Source organism: Vombatus ursinus, unplaced genomic scaffold (genome assembly GCF_900497805.2).
Source record: "Vombatus ursinus unplaced genomic scaffold, bare-nosed wombat genome assembly UNPS02014909.1, whole genome shotgun sequence".
NCBI lineage: Eukaryota > Metazoa > Chordata > Mammalia > Diprotodontia > Vombatidae > Vombatus > Vombatus ursinus.
The window spans coordinates 15,302,476-15,307,610 of record NW_020954687.1 but is presented as its reverse complement, the minus strand read 5'-3'; positions in this window follow the sequence as shown (position 1 = coordinate 15,307,610).

Genomic DNA, 5,135 nt, shown 5'->3' with positions numbered 1-5,135 from the left:
TTGTGGGTATGAGTTCATATTATTGCTTTATAGTAAAACTGTCTTTACAGGTTTTAATTGCTGATCTCTTTCTATGAGAAGGGCATGTTCCACTGTGCCCAAAAGAAGGTGTGAAAATGTCAAGAAATTAACTTCTGTCATACTGAAGAGCTTTTACTTATCCCTTGGCATCTAGATATGCTTTGCAAAAGAGTTAACAGGAAAAGCACTATCTCTTTCTAGGATCATGGTATTTAGATCATAAAAGGATTTTAGAGATAATCCAGTCAGACCCATTCATTTTACAGATAAGGAAACAGAAGCCTAGGGAGGTGAAATGAATTGCCCAGTGTCACACAGGTAGAAAGAGCCAGAGCTGGCATTCAAACTCAGATTTGCCAATGTCAAATCCTGTACTCATACAATGCTGCCTCTTTCAAAAATTCTGTTTGCTGTGAATAATGAGAAGGGAAAAGAAGGCTTTGTTAAGAAATTATAAAAACTGTATTAATAATTTCATTTTTTAAATATCTGATTAAATTCATGGGATATCTACATGTATAAGAAGAGGATAACTAAGCAATGCACTAAATTTAAAAAATATAAGTGGTGAATTTTTCCATTGATCCTTTAAAAGTCTATGTTTTTTTCATTCAGTATGGGCACTGTATCTACCAAAGGAAATCACAGCTCTTCTCTATTTCACGATTTGCCATGGCCAAAAATATCATTGTTTGGTGACTTCCTACCTTGTTATAATGAATCTCTCTGCACCTAATCCAGTAGAATGTAAACTCCTTGAGATTAGGATTTTTTTATTAAAAAAAAAATCTCATCTTTGTAGACTCTGTGCCTAGAGTAGTGCCTAGAACACAGTAAGGGCTTGAATTAAATTCAACTGAATTTAATGAGGAAAATCTGAAGATACTAGACTTATAATTCTTACCAGACATACCTTGATACAAGGTTTAGCACTCTACTGGTATATCTCTCAAAAATTTAGCCTTCCTTGAGTACATCAGATTAAGAATTTAGTAAAGGTGTTTGTCAATACAATTTTGAAGGAATTATGATGAAAGATGCTTTCCCATCTTCAGAAAAAGAACTAGTGAAGCCTGAATGCAGATTAAAGATACTTTTTTCTTAAGCTTTCTTTATTTTTCTTATTGGTTTTTTTTTGGTCTATGTTTCCTTTCACAGAAGGACTTAAATGGAAAAGTGTTTTGTGTGACTACACAAGTATAAACTATGTCAGATTGCTTGCCTTTTTGCCTTCTCAATGGGGGTGGGGTGAGGAAGAGAATTTGGAACTCAAAATTTGAAAAAAAGAATATTAAAATTCTTTTACATGTAATTGGGAAAAATAAATATTTTTAAAAGGTATTGTTAGTAGTCTGTCCTTTTTATACAATTCTATGTAAAGTTTCTTCAAATTTCAATGGATCAGAGACCCCACTGATGTGGGTATTGCTTAAATTAGTATGAATGATAATCCCTTCATGCCTTCTCATCATATGAAAGTGTTGTCTATGTTTTCCCATAGATTATTCATAGGAAGTTAAAAGTTTTTCTATCTTTTTTATATTCTGTAGTGTAACACCAAGGCTGTCTGTCAAACCTCACTCTAGCTTCGTGGTCTACTGTTTCATTCATATTTTTCCTGCAACCTATCTAAAACCAAGAACTATTGTGTCAAAGTGGATAGAGAGCTGGCCTTGCAGCAAAAAAGACCTGAGTTCAAATCCTGCCTTTGACACATACTGGCTGTGTGATACCTGGCTTATCACTGAACCTCTCAGTGCTCCAGGTAACTCTGAGCATAAATTGCAGAAAAGGTGCTGACTTTTATTAGTAGATGTTGTTTTCTCATAGAAGGTTACCTATACCAAAGAAATCACAGATCCAGTGCCTGTTCTCATTTATATTTACCATGTCAGTCAGTCCATAAGCATTTATTAAGTGCTCACTATGTGCTTGGCAAAAGACAGTCCTTGTTCTTAAGGAGCTCACAGTCTAATGGGGCATGTGTTTTGACACTGCCATATGACATTATATACAATTTTGAATATTCCTAGATATAAGTTCTGATAGACTAACTTAACAGACTATCCATGTAACAGCATATCATAATCTGGACAACAGGATTTTTCTTCTACTATTTTTTTTTCTTTTATGAATTGGTGAGCTGGTCTCTTCTGAGTAATTATAGATCTCACTGAAGAGTCCCAGTAATGTTCTGAGGTTTGATGCATTTCGATATAATACCATCTGAAAAGAGGAGCATATGTAGTAATGCCAATTATAGGTAATCTGTTTTCCATTGGGTCCTATGCAGATATCTGTCATTTAAAGATACCATTTAAAAATAACTTTTATGTAGTTCTAAATTTTTGGCCTTATGCTTCTAATACACACTATGACTGACTGAGATAACTGTTTAATTTATAAAGATGAATTATCTGAAATTACTAATTTCCATTAGTAAATGACTTCTTTGGGCATAATATATTTGCTCTAGAGGTTTAAGTAGGTTAAAATTCACAACTCTTTGACAGGGTGAATAGTTTACTCCCACTTTACTGATAGCATCAGATTCATTCAATTACCTGTTGATCTTCTAGTGCAATTATACATGAATCAATTAACATGTGAAGCTCAATTATATGACATTAAACAAAGAACATTTACATAGATATACTTTATAGTTTATGTACCTCTCTAATATACAATATGAATATGAGCAATGATTAAAGCATTTATGAGAGTTGACAGCAACTGATGATTAGAAATTGTCTTGTAATAGAAAGTTAAAAATTGATAGAATAAAAATAGATCCAACTAAAATCTCCATTCTGATTTTGCAGTAAGATCCTGCTCTGCCAATATTTGTAATCAGAAATAGCAGGAGTAAGTATCCTGGAAAAAAAATGAATGCTAAGAATTAATTTTGTTGTTCAGTTGTTTCAGTCAGGTCTAACTGTTCATGACCACATATGAGGTTTTCTTGGCAAAGATACTGGAGTAGTTTGCCATTTCCTTCTCTAATTCATTTTACAGATGAGGAAACTGAAGCAAACAAGGTTAGGTGACTTGCCCAGGGTCACAGAGCTAGTAAGTGTCTTAGTCCAGATTTGAACTCAGGAAGATGAATCTTTCTGACTCCAGGCCTAACAGTCTATCCACTGTGTCATCTGGCTGTCCATAAGAAATAATAGCTCAACTAAAAGAAAAATGAGGCACTAATTCAAATGGGTTGTGTTTTCGTGTTTTTTTTTTTTGCCTTTAAATCCTCCTCAGGTCACATAGACAGATTTGTTGGTTTTGCATATGGTAATAGCTAGCTTCAGATCAACATCTAGTCCTTTGAGACAAGACTAATTTTGATCTTTATAACGTAAGTATAACTCCAACACAGTAGAGAGATAATTCAATCCATTTAAGGGATAAAAGGAAAGGGACCCAAAAGATAGCATCATAATAGATGTAGACTCATGGAATACTTTGTTGGATAAAGCAATTCTTCTTTTAAAAACATCAGTCATGAAAAAGACCAATACTAGGTGGTATCAAACATGAAACAAAAGAGACACTGCAAATCGAATTTAGATGGGTACTATTTATTTCACTGATGTTTTCTTAGATATGTTCCATTTTTTACCTGTAACATTTTATACATTTGTTACAAGTCCTACATCTATAGTCAGCTGCTAGTCTATGTTCACATATGTCCTTTAAGATAGTCAGAAATAGCTAGTGAGTATGAACACAATAGAGTTAGGGTCAGTTGTTGCTTAGTTTCTGCATAGACTAACTACACATACATTTAAATTATAATAGGTAGCATTTACACAGAGCTTTAAAGTTGGCAAGTGCTTTACATATATTGTCATTTGGTGCTTACAAAAACAGCAGGAGGTTGGTGTTATTATCATAGTCATTTTATAGATGTGAAATCTGAGCCTGAGAAGGGGTAAGTTTTTTTTGTTTGTTTTGTTTTGTTTTTTCTTTTTTTTGACTAGGCAATGGGGTTAAGTGACTTGCTCAGTGTCACACAGCTAGTAAGTGTTATGTGTCTGAGGCCGGATTTGAACTCAGGTCCTCCTGACTCCAGGGCCAGTGCTCTCTCCACTGCACCACTTAGCTGCCCCATGAGAAGGGATAAGTAACTTGCCACATAGTCAGTAAGTGTCCAAGGAAGGATCTGAACTCCAGTCTTCCTGACTCGAAGTCCATAACTCTATGTACTTCTACATCCCTTCTTGTGTTATTTACAAGGATTTGTAGTTCTTTCATTTTTAATGAATGGAGCCATATTAGAGACATGAAAACTTTTCCCACACTCATATCACACTGACACAGAAGATGTTAGAAAGAAAGGATTTTATAGATCCACTTATTTTAGTCCTATCATTTGGTATCCAGAACAAATTTAAGTGAGATAAAGTGACTTTCCCATGATCATAAAAAGATGCCTACTCTAGAGTTCTTTCCATGAATCTCACTTCATGCTATAATAATGGCATGGTTCTTAATTCTTGAGGTAGTACATTTCCAACTGGCATTAATACTTGGGCCTTGAGAATTTAATATACCTAAGACTGTGTTGCTGTCCCACTTCAAATGACTTCACATATATCAAAAACAGTGATCAGCACCAAGAGTAAGTATGTCAAATAAAAAAAAAAGTCACAACAAACTAATGTTCTTTTATTTTATTACAGACTTACTACAGTGGTAGCTATGAGGGATATTGTACATCTTGTTTACTTTGATTTTAGAAAAATATTTGAGGAAGTCTTTCAAGTTCTTCTAGTAAAAAATATGGAGAGATGTAGGCTAAATAATAATGCAAATTTGGAACTATGACCAAAGAGCTATAAAAATGTGCATACCCTTTGACCCATCAATAGCACTTCTAGGGCTATATCCCAAAGAGATCATACAAAAGGGAAAAGGACCCACATGTACAAAAGTATTCATAGCAACTCTTTTTGTGATGGCAAAGAATTGGAAATTCAGAGGATGCCCATCAATTGGGGAATGACTGAGCAAGTTGTGGTATATGAATGTAATGGAATACTATTGTACTATAAGAAATGGTGGACAGCCTGACTTCACAAAAACCTGAAAAAACTTGTATGGTCTGATGCTGAGTG